Below are 12414 nucleotides of genomic sequence, written 5' to 3'. Positions count from 1 at the left end.
TATATGTAATGGCAAATAAAAACATAAGATAAAAATCATTTTGAATGCATTAAAACAGTGTGTGAGTGTGTGCACCCGCCTTGGCTAATATTAATTTTAAATTAAATTAAAATAGATTTTGATTTAATTGGAACATTTATTCTCCCGTTCTTGTCTATGATGGAAGATATTTCACAATCCAAGCGTAAGGCATGGCCGTCAGGTCTTGACCCGTCTGGCGCTGAACGTTTCAACTTCGGCCAGTCTTGCTTATGATAGGCGCAGGGGTCTGAAAATATGCAAATGAGGACAGTGCCCGCCGAGCGGAAGTGAGAGGCTGAAGGCTCGGCGCACCGAGGGCCGCGGCAGCTCCGACCAATGAGAGAAGAGGAATCAAGTCCAAGTGCGCAGCTCGTGCCTCCAGCAAGCCGCACCAACGACAGGCAGACAGAGAAAGAAAAGACGCAGAGCCAAGAACTCTGCCTCTTCTGGATCGCGTTCAAATCAAGAATCAAAAACCTTTCCAAGACTCCAACTGAAAGAGGAAGGAAGATAAAAAAAACCCAATCCGCAACATTCTCTGCCTTCATTTTGACTTTGCCGCCTTTCTGGCAAGATTTATCTTCCGGTGTTGTTAAAAAAAAAAAAAAAAGAAAAAAAAAACTTCTGGGAGAAAAAAGAGCACAAATTTGAACTTCAGAAATGTGAACGTATCGGCTTCTGTTTCACCCAGATTCCAGGACCCCCGTTTTAATTCATGCAATACAGTGCAATGGTACGTGGACGCTTTATTAATGTTGGAAAAAGACCTGTGCCAATGTTTTTCGGCTGTTGACTACTTGTACTGCATTTTACTTCTTTTTTCCGCACCTGAAATTGATCACGCGCGTGGTTGACGAAAACAGACAACAAGCCCGAGTTCTGAAAGTGTATTCTGTGTTTAAGACGACGTCAGCATTTTTGTTATTATTATTATTATTATTTGTTTTTATTTGGTATTCGGCACGTCTTCTATGCGGGTCACGGCAACGTGTCCATGCGTCGATGGTGGAGCTGTAACGTCCAGAAAGTGCTGAACTTGGCACATTTCCTGCTTTAACTTTTTTTCCCCCCTTCCCTCTCCTCTGGCCGTGAACGTCAATTAAATTCTGAAACGATGCAGCCTGGATTCTGGCAAGTTGCATCGCCTTGCCGATTTCAGTTTTTAGCGTCAGCTGTTCGCTACAGTCACCTAGTTTTATTGTGTTGTACCTCGCAGACTCGATGGAATTAATTATATGAACCAAATAAGATCGTGATAATCGGTTCTGGAGTTGGGTTTATTGGAGCATTAACGTATTTATTTTAGCAGATATTATAGGGTATTTGATTGCCCATTGTTCGCTGTTTCTTGCAGTAGACCAATTTGATATTTTAACACACAGGCTACGAAGCTTTTAGAATGTGTTGTTGCGAGACAGCCTTATATTTCGGTGTAATGGGTACACAATAGCCTACGTCTTGTTGGTGTTATACACTCGGAGACGCGCATATGCTCGGATTGATTCGTAACCCGTGTCAGAAATCTGCACGACTTAATACTGCTGTTCTGTCTCCGTTCTCCCCCACCCACCCCCACCCCCGCCTCCGTGTGTTGACCACCCTATTAAAATTCAGCGGAGATGTCTCCCATAAAGTTGCGGTTCAGCACAGCGTGTGAACATTTTGCAACTCGAATGGGGGAAGGGGGAAACCAGACCCGAATTTGACACAAGACGCCGGTGCGGCGTGATGTGAATTAATTTTTGAACCGTCCCTTTATCCGAGTAGCCTCGTGCCCTCCCCCCCCCCCCCCCCTTTGGTGCCCGCCGTTGAACTTGAGCCTGAATCCGCAGAAAATCAGGTTTACCGAGCCCCATTTGTTAAAGATTAAAATGACTTTTTAAAGCAGAACACCAGAAAGAGAATAAAAGTATTTTCTTTACAGGTTTATTAGTTTGCAATCCAAGCTCATACCCCTTTAGGCCAACTGTGAACATTTCAAGTAACTGACTGTTACTAAGAACGTAAGCTGCGCAGTTTCTGTAGGCTTTCTAAGTTTTGGACTTGAACGGAAGAATAATTGTATTTTGATATTGCTGAGGTAGTGCGTTTAGACCTCTCCACGGTTTTCTAAAGCTGTAGTTTCGTATCGTTTTAAGCTATGTTTGTCCGTGAAACCAATACATGTTTGTTCAGAAGACATGCGCCCTTGACGGTTGTTAGTCTGGATCTAGCTTGACAAAGCAGTTGTACTTGTGTGCGTAAACCTATGGTGTGTATCATACCCATTATGGATTTAAGTGAGGATACCTGACAGAGGTGTGATATGAAAACTGTTTGCCTTAGTTGTGGGCTTTACTGGGATATTGCTGAGTTTGCTTAATCAACGCGTTTGCATTTGCCCGAAGTGTTTTTGACCAAACATTCATGCTGCACTGTACACCGTCACCTTCGGTGAACCTGCGCTTAAGGTGAATATAATGATATGATTATGTTAAAGCTGCAGCGTTTCCCCCGCGGCGCAAGGTCGCATGGGAAACTTTCACGGGCTCTCTGGCAATGTGATTCCGCAACACCTTCTGATTTAGATCTCTTCGGATATATCTGTTTTTAAAAAATCATACCTGCAAGTGTGTTTACGAAAAAAAGACCGACCTTTGTGCTGAGCGTTATATTATGACCCGAGCACCAAACTTTACGATTTGGCTATGACGTAGAAAAGATGAGATACATTGTAACATTGTTGTGCTTACATGCAGCATGTCCACTGTGAGCCACTCAGACGCATTTGATCAGATTTAGGCTTCTTGTAATGTTAAAGTTAATAGTAATTTAATTTATTTTTTTATGCGGCGAATTGTTGCCGTCGTTACTGCTTTCACTTCGATGCCTCCTAGTCCCTCACAACGTGGGCTGTGCAGATACAGGCACCAGTAGGCTACTGAACACGTCCTGCTGTCGCGCAGACGAACGCTGTTGCAAGGACTGCCTCGCGTGTAGCTTATATAGCCTATACATACGTCGTTTACCATCCGGTTTAAGTGTGTAGATATTTTCTGTCGTATGCATACGATGCGAACGCGAGCGCTTTCTCGTGAGGGAATTTTGCACGAGCGACTATGTACGGGCGTCTGAGGATGAATTGTTTTTATACGTCGGACGGATCTTGGTTTTGTAACGGGATAGCTCGAGGCATTAGCCGCATACAATGAAAAGCTGCGAGTTCAAGTTCGAATAAGGCCCCGGAGCTCTACTCCGTGAAGGAATTTTCCATTTCGTTTCGTTACGGAACGGGGCGCTGGTCCAAAGTCTTCCGCTCATACAATACTATCTCTTCAGCGAAAAGGGGAAATAAATATTTTTTAAAATACCGGGGTTTCCGAAAAAATATCAGCGAAAGTGGGGTGGGGAAAATGGAACGGGTTTATTGGAAGAGGAGGAGTATGACTGTGTGATTAGGTAAAATCTTTGAGGCAGATTTGTTGAGACCGCACAGACCGGAGGGTGTTGCTGGTCGCTATTATATCAAGTTTAAAAAGTAAACACGGGATCAGAAATTTGGCGCCTTCTTATTTTTATAATACACTTGCGAACATTTTTTTTTGCTTCACTGCAAAAGAAAAAGGAACGTTCTACATTCCGGTGGAGTACTTGTTCCGTCTCCCCCAGTTGAGGATTTGTCGAGTCGTTTTGGATGCAGCCGGAATGAATCAAAGTTATTTCAATAGCCTTAAAATAAAACGGAGTAACCTGAAGCGATAAAAAAAAAAAAAAACATCTACCGAAGCTAGAATCGGTTTTCGCACTCGTGGAGAGAGGACTAACCTTCGGTTGTTCTTTTTTTTGCACTCCGTCTTTTCCACAAGAATCCTGCATATGCCTACGCCACGGGAGAGGGAAGCATGAATCGATAAGACCGTTCCACCTGATATTCCGAGGGACTTTGGCGGTTGAGTGAAGCTCGTTGTTGAACAGGGTCGTGATGTATTCTCCAATTTGTCTGACACAGGTATGGTAACCATGTTTTTTTTTTTTTGGTTATTTAATCTGTTATTCTGCTTTGAGATCGCGTATTGACCGGTGAAGAGAGTGCCGAGTGTGGCACACTTGTCCCCGAAATGGTGCTCGGGGGAGCTTATCCTGCGCTGCCGGACGGCCTTGTGAAATTAAACTTAGTTATTTAAACAAAGTGCGCTATTTATTAAATTGGTTGCACGACCGCAGGTCTGTAAACAAACCGCAGCGCAGGCTATTCGTGACAATTCTAAACTTCAGTGATGTGCATCTGTAACATGCAACCGGGCTACTGTTCACGCTCGAGTAAGCATACTTAGTTTTCTGTTTTCGAAATTTGTGGCCAAAAAGGAACAACGCGCGCCCTGTTCACTGATGTAAACGATCAGGTGTCAAGAATTAGAAATACTTAGACGAATTGTGCGTTATTTCACTTGTACTTGTCACTTGTACTTGTATGGATATGTTTTTTGTTTGTCGGTTCAATGACGGTTTACTTATATCGGTATTCCAATACGCATATGCACGCGTTTATTCCACAGAATCATTCAGGGTTTGAGTTGAGTGATTCACCACGCGACATTGAGAAAGTAGCCTACTTACCTGTTGTAATTATTTCTAGTAAAAACGCAATTGTTTTACTCCTAGGGCAGATCTGTTTGGATAACGTTTATGGGGCTACAATAAAAGTCACTCAGACCTTTGTTTGAAATGCGGGAATGTCGCCTAAGTCCTGCTGATGACAGTCCGCACCTGAAGCGGCTTCTCCCCCGTCACGCTCGTGCAGAGTAGCCCACGGGAATTCGAAATACAGAAGCGGAGACGCTCGTGTTGAGAACGACACCGTGGCTTGATCTGTTGGACCGGGTCCTCTCCGCTTCTTGGCCGACACGTTTCCACTGTTTGTATTTTGTTTGGCTTCCGAGAGGGATTGAGTAAGATATGGTTTATTTTGCACCAGGAAACATTGCCTTCTTGGCGTAGCTGTACGGCAGTGATAGGTATGAGGTTACTTACTGCCACGACTGTTGTAAAATATTTGTGTTTTTTATTTTGAAACCCTTGTCTTATTTAGTGCATGATCCGAGGTGTAATTAGTATAAAAGTAGTATTCATATTAGTTTGCAGAAGACACTGTGATACCATTTAGTAACATGGTGCAATGAACAGACTTAAATTGATATTTGAAATGGTGAGCTGCTTTAATTTTTTATAAAGATTTTGACTCTCTTCCCCTTTTCTGTGTAATTTGTTTATGGATTTGTTTAATTACTGCCTAGAAAGGGTGTACATTCTGCGTTCAATTGTACTTGGTTTGTTGTTTGGGTGAGGACACATAAACGTGTTTGACGAGCTCTATCAGTGATGGCGTATCAGAAATGGTTAAAACAAGCACGGATATGTCACAGGTTTAAAGCACCAGGTCTCCCTTTTCTTACAATAAAAATATTTCTTTAATGGAGTCATCTTTCTTTTTCTTCAGTTCTTTCAAAAGCTCCTCGCATACTGTATGTCTGTGAGGCCTCTGTGCGTTTATTTAAAAAAAAAAAAAAAGTAACTTCAAACGCAATAAAAAAAAAAAACAGCTTTTGGTTGTTTACTATAGAATGGCGCTTCTGTTTATGTTCTGCCGGTGGCTTGGCGCGGTAGAAGTAAGTGACCGCGCGAGTATGCGAGTGCGTTCCGTGGAAGTCAGGAGCGCGAGCTGGAAACATGTCCTCCCTTGCCTTTGCTAAAGCTCCGTTTCCTGTGTGTGTGTGTGTAAACCCTTCCTCTGGCCCAGATACTCTTCTCGTTCCTGGCAGTGCATGTTGCTTCATAAGACAAATTAATGTTTCTATCTGACTGCAAGGGTGAATAATATTTATCTGTCTGTCTGTCTGCTGACACACACACATTTCTCATAATTTTCAGAGTGCAATACACTGAAAACATTGAGAAATGTCTGTTTATTTATTTTCACCTTCTAAGATCAGCAGATGATGTAGCCTAAGCGTAGTATAGCAATCTGAAGTGTGCAAAATTGCGTTTGTGTGTAGTTTCCAGAGAAGACAAAAAAACATACCAGTTTTAAGTCATGCATGTGAGTTATGACTGAATGATGGTTTTAAAAAAAGAATTTAAACCCTTATAATTGTGATTTTATCACTTACTGGTAGATGGTACTAGGTGGCATCAAGGAACAATGGACTGGACATTCCCTTGTTTATACCTTTAAGGTGTGTGATCACAAATATGTGAATGGAATTCTAATGCTGATGTAACAATAGCTGCTGGTAATTATAAGCAATGGAGTTCTAGAACACTGAGTTAGAATGTTGAAAAAACATTCCAAATAACCTACTCATCACAGAGTAAAAAATAGTTGTCTTCACTGTTGAACCCTTACCGCTAATGCTGTGATGTCTTAAGTGAATGGACAAACTGTCTTTTGCAAGGGACCCAAAATTCACACACCCCCCCCCCCCCTTAAAAAAATGAAATTCTACAGGGACAGCCTCTCCTTTCCTCCTCAGTCAACGCCTAACTTTGGCCTTGTGCCGTCACCTGCCCCGTTGATGGTTTTTTTTTTTTATTTATAAAAAAAATAAAAAGTGATTTCTATAAAAGTCGGTTTTATGCCAACTTCAGACGAAGAACAGCCTCGTCTTTTTGTGGTTTTTAAAAAATAAAAAGCGTTTAGTAATTGTAATTAATGTGTTTATTTAGCGGTGGGGTGATTTAAGGGATAAACAGAGCGGACCGTTTCGGTAATGGCTCTCTTATCGGAGCGGAGTGAGCGCGGTGCTGAGGGGTGGGGATGTTGTGCAGGAATGCACGTTCGGGGCGGTGAGAGACGAACGAGGTGTGAGAGAGCATGCCCTGGCACTCTCCCTCTCGCTCGCTCGCTTCCTCCCCCCCCCCCCCCCCCCCCCCCCAGAGCATTCTGGGACGGGCGCAATCGGGCCGCCGTGGCTGAGCGTGTGCGCTGCGAGGGACACGCTGCTCCGGCAGGAACAATAACTGTGCCTCCCGCTGCCTGTGCCTCCCTGCCCCGTCCCCCCAAGCCCCGTCCCCCCCCAGCCCCGTGACGTGCTTCTGTCTCCGGGGGTCCAGGTCTCGGGGGTAGCCCAGCTAGCCGAGCTACGCTAAACGTTAGCGGCTCAGCTATGTAGCCGGTCTCTTCTGCCATTTTTAAGAACCGTTTGAAAACGGCTTCGTCAGCAGGCTGCGCGGGGAGCATGGCGTGTGCCGCCTATTGTCTGTCGCTGGTGGTACGTATAGCGTCAGAAATGCCGTTTCGCGGTTTGAGAGCGGTCGTTTTTCTGTTGTGGGGAAATTTCTATTTGTTTATTTTTTTTAAAACTTCGCTTTGTTGTCGTGGGAGTGCTTTGCTTAGCAGGTGGCTGCTCTGGTGGCCGAAGTGAAGCTGCGGGCTGCAAAATGGCGTCGGGTTAATTGGGCGGCCAGTTTTGGCCGAGAGAGTTTGCGCCTGCTACGTGTCTGTTCCCCCCCCCCCTCCATTATCTAACAGATTCCTCTCTCTGTCCTTCTCTCCTTTCTTTTCTTTACCCCCCGCTCTCCCTTTCTTCTCCTTTTTTTCCCCTCCTCCTCTCTCTCTGGGGGTGGGGGGAACGCAGGACGAGTTCCATCCGTTCATCGAGGCGCTCCTCCCGCACGTGCGCGCCATCGCCTACACCTGGTTCAACCTGCAGGCGCGCAAGCGCAAGTACTTCAAGAAGCACGAGAAGAGGATGACGAAGGACGAGGAGCGGGCGGTGAAGGACGAGCTGCTGGGTGAGAAGGCCGAGGTCAAGCAGAAGTGGGCGTCCCGCCTGCTGGCCAAGCTGCGCAAGGACATCCGGCAGGAGTACCGCGAGGACTTCGTGCTCTCTGTCACGGGCAAGAAGGCGCCCTGCTGCGTGCTCTCCAACCCCGACCAGAAGGGCAAGATCCGCCGCATCGACTGCCTGCGGCAGGCCGACAAGGTGTGGCGGCTGGACCTGGTGATGGTGATCCTGTTCAAGGGCATCCCGCTGGAGAGCACGGACGGCGAGCGGCTGGTCAAGGCCTCGCACTGCACCAACCCCACGCTCTGCGTCCAGCCCCACCACATCACCGTCTCCGTCAAGGAGCTCGACCTGTTCCTCGCCTACTACGTCCAGGACCAAGGTAGGCGGGGCCAAATGGGCGGAGTCGGGGGGCAGGGTGTGTGTGTGGGGTGGGAGGGGTTTGGGGTGGTGTGGGCGGGGTTAAGGTTGGGTGGGCGGGGCCATCGCTGACCGTGCTCAGAAAGGGCCCAGGTCGGCCTGTATGAAAGAGGTGCTCCTGATTGGCGTGTGCTCTGCGTTCATGAGTCTTCGTTTGAAGTTCTTAAAATCGATTTCACCGACGAAGGCGATATGCTGAATTACTGGAACCTTATTTTAACCAGAGAATGATGTACTCGGATCTTTTCTGCTTGTGGTTCTTGATTTGCAGTTTGATTTTATGGCGATTGAAGGAACGGTTGCAGCAGCTGAGTTTTCATTTGTTTACGAGTGCTGAAATATTACTTTTGACGGGTTATGTAAATCATACGTTGTTTTAAAAAATGTATATTATGCATACATGTGCCCATCAGGGTCTGGGGAAATATGATTTGTCTTCCTTTTTGAGAGCACCCCAACACAGCAGTCTCATTTGCGGTAGTCATTTTTGAATTTCTAAGAAAACATCCCTGCTTAGGGGGACTTTTGCAGCAGAGCTTTTAATGCAACAAATAATGATGGAGATTAGAGTGTCAGAAAAGTCCGGTCCTGAGAACGATCGTTCTGAGAACTGGTGTTATTGTGGGGAAAAAATGCAGTTTTAAGATGCAAGATTTTTGTTTTGCTTTTAATTTATTCTGAAACAAGATTTTAATGCAAAGCGATTTTGGGGATCAAATAATAAATAACTGCATCCAAATACAATGTTTATTATTTATTTATCTGATGCAGGTTTTATTCAGTTTTGTTTAGAAATCAAAGTTCTGTATTTTTACCGTGGTGTTGCTGGGCTCTGTCCCGCTGCCCCCTGTGAGTTTATTTTAGGAGTCTCAGTTGGAACCTCCGGACTGCAGAAATCGCTGTTCTCTTTATTATAAACCGCGGGCCGTCCGCGGGGTGTGGGGGGTGATCTCTGAGGGGCGCTCTCGAAGGGCCAAACGCTACGAGAGGTGCGATAATAATGAGGGTGAGGGGTTTTCGAAAGCCTCGGACGTCCATTTTGTGTTTGGGGAGGAGCCGGGTGGGGGTGGGGGGGGGCGGGGGGGGGGAGCGCGGTGCAGTAGTAATGGTTGCGCGGGCAACGAGGCTGACATTAGGCCCCCTTTGTCTGTCTGGCGTTGGGGTGCCCGCTGATTTGCCCGTTGGTATTTGGTGCTTTAGGAGCTAGTTGACCTCCTGCCTGTGTGAAGTCTGTCCCGGTGTTTGGTTTAAATCTCAGGCCGGTTTGGAGTGAGCCTGATCGGGTGAGCAGAGGTGTGATGCCAACGCTTCCTCATGGAGCATTTCACACAGTTCTGCCAAACTTCGTACTGTGAAATGTAATGAAATTATTTGGTCTAACGAGAGGTGATTGTTTTTGATTCAACGTTAATGTCTGCAGTAAAACAGTGGAACGCTGGTCACTGGTCAGACAAGGTCACACTGGTTCTATTCTTGCTGGCTGACAGCATTAAGGGTAAATCTTGATACTTCATTCAAATCCTCAAAGTCAGCAGAAGGAGACATTTTGTCAGCTCTGCACTGACTCACTCACCTCTCTGTAAAGACTCACCTCTGCACTCACTCTCTCACCCAGCCCTCTGCACTGACTGACTCACAAAGACTCACCTCTCTGTACTGACTCACTCACCTCTCTGCACTGACTCACTCACTCCTCTGTACTGACTCACTGACTCACTCCTCTGTACTGACTCACTGACTCACTCCTCTGTGCTGACTCACCCCTCTGCACTGACTCACTCACTCACCCCTCTGCACTGACTCACTCACTCACTCACCCCTCTGCACTGACTCACTGACTCACTCACCCCTCTGCACTGACTCACTGACTCACTCACCCCTCTGCACTGACTCACTGACTCACTCACCCCTCTGCACTGACTCACTGACTCACTCACCCCTCTGCACTGACTCACTCACTCACCTCTCTGCTGCAGCTCTGGTGTGCGTTTCCATTTGTACCGTCAGTCGTGGAACTACCGAAATCCTTTTCTAGCGTGCCGTCCGAAACGGAATAATCCGCGGCGGTCGAAACGCGGGCTCGTTTCAAAAGAGCGGAAAACGTACTCTGCGAAATTTGTGCCGTCTGGCGAGAATTTGTTTTTCGTTTTTTTTTCTCTTTTCTTTTTTTTTTTTGGCATTGCGCAGACCAGAAAGGTCTGTCCTTGGAGCCGTGCGGATGGAGGACTCTGCCATGGCATTTTTTGGGGTGGCGGGGGGGAGGGGAGGGGTGAGAGGAGAATTCCAAACAAATAAACCAATGAGGGGAAAAAAAGGAGGGAAAGGGGTCGGGGGGGGGGGAGGGAGAAAAAAGGCGCTTTGCATTCAGCCGGCAGTGCCCATCCTTGAACAATGCGGCCATATTGTGTGCCCTGCCAGGGCGACGCCATTTTGTTTGTGCGGTGCCAGGAGAGTGGCGGAGAGGAGCGATGGCGGTAACGGGCGTTAGCGGAGCCGAGGTTGGCATCAGACCCTCTTTGTCTGCGCGCTGCCTGCCTTTGATTCGTCGGTTGGCATCCGCAATGCAGCGAGCGGGCGCGCTGGCAAAGTTTCTTTTGACAGTTGCAGAAAACCGCTAGCCGCCGCCATCGCCGCTGCCAACGCACTTTGTTCTTAATCGTTAATCCGCACCCCCCCCCCCCCCAAAATTTTTTTTGTAAAAATTACGGCAAAAAAGAATTTGCACCGCGTCCGGTATTAAAGTGCGAGGGACCGGAGCTTAATTTCTGCGGATTACTTTGGGAAGAGTTTTAATGCGTCTCCTTTGCGTGCTTGCGAGCATCTAGCTTTTGAACAATATAAAGCAAAAAAAATATATATATGTATTTACAATAAATATATTATGCATTATTATATTGTGTGTGTATGTATATGTATATAGAGCCAAATACATATTTATTTATTTATGTATGTATGTATGTATGTATATATGCAGTATACACACACACACACACACACACACACTCCTTTAGGCAGCAGTAGGATTTTTAAGTCGTGATGTGGGGTGCAGTCTCAGACACCCGTCTAAAGGTGCAGCGGTGGAAAATGTGTCCGTTTGCACCTGGAGAAAACCTCTCCCATTCACCCTTGGGCTTTGGCCCAGTTCTGAGCTGAAGTGGGGTGGGGGGGGGAGGGGCAGTTTATCCCTTTCTGGGGTAGTGGGGGGGGGGGCACGGGAATGGGGGGTTGGGGGGTGTTTTGGGGCTCGTGTGAAGGTACTCCATAGGGGGCCAGGCAGACTCTAACTGTAGCACCCATAGTCTTGCTTAGATGAATGCCCGTTGGTGGTGGGGGGGTCGAGGGGAGGGGAGGGGGGTGGCATTTTTGGGGCATGCTGCCAGCCCCAGCTTTAGAACCCCCTGTGGCGGGCAGCCATGACCGGGTTGGCTGGCTCTGTGGGGTGGGCTGTTCCAGAAATCTGAAGGATATTCGGCTGCCCCCCTGGCCCCCTGCCCCCCTCCCCCCTCCCCCCACCCTATGCACAAGCATTCACGGGACCAGTCGCTGTCCTGACACGGCACCGCCGCTCTGCGTTCGGGGGAAAATGGCCGACGCGGCCCTGCCATTCTCACCGCCCTCTCTGTCCTTTACGTCTTAGCCTCTTAGGCTCCTGACAGCAGGGAAAACAAACTCGTCTGTTTCCGGGAAACCATCACACGCCTCCCCATAAGTAACGAGAAATAGATTCTGGCCGCTCTGCCATTTTCTGATTGCAGACATGAACGGGTGGCTGCTTTGATCCGGGCCGGCAACATTTCAGCCAAAAAAAAAAAAAGAAAAGAAAAAAAAATACACATGCACACACACACACACATATGTTTTGTCTGACAAAGACCTTGCTGAATTCTGACATTGCAGTAAATAAATGAACCTATTTGGTAGCATATATTTCAGTGGGGGGGGGGGGGCAATCTTTTCCTTCTCACTTTTCACTTTTACTTGTTTATTTTGCCCGGCACCTGAGCCCAAAGCGGGTTGGAGGTGCCCACAAGCCTGTGGCCTCTACCAGACAAAGACTGTGCTCCTGTCTGCGTGCTCACAGCCCGGCTTCTATCTGCAGTACAGCCCTGGCCCTGCACATTTCCCCCACCGCCCTCAGCATTAGCATTAGCGTCAGTGGGCTGCTCCTCCCTACAGTAACGCACCACATAGTTTAGCATTAGCCTTAGCA

The 12414-nt window shown here is 47.2% G+C and overlaps 1 pseudogene; it reads left to right on the top strand.

Annotated features, from left to right (window-relative positions):
• LOC118227999 overlaps positions 1-12414 on the top strand; it is a 96679-nt pseudogene that overhangs the window by 16065 nt on the left and 68200 nt on the right.

This window comes from Anguilla anguilla, chromosome 5 (genome assembly GCF_013347855.1).
Source record: "Anguilla anguilla isolate fAngAng1 chromosome 5, fAngAng1.pri, whole genome shotgun sequence".
Taxonomy (NCBI): Eukaryota; Metazoa; Chordata; class Actinopteri; order Anguilliformes; family Anguillidae; genus Anguilla; species Anguilla anguilla.
The sequence above is the reverse complement of the archived record's forward strand: the minus strand, read 5'-3'. Positions and strand labels throughout refer to the sequence as shown.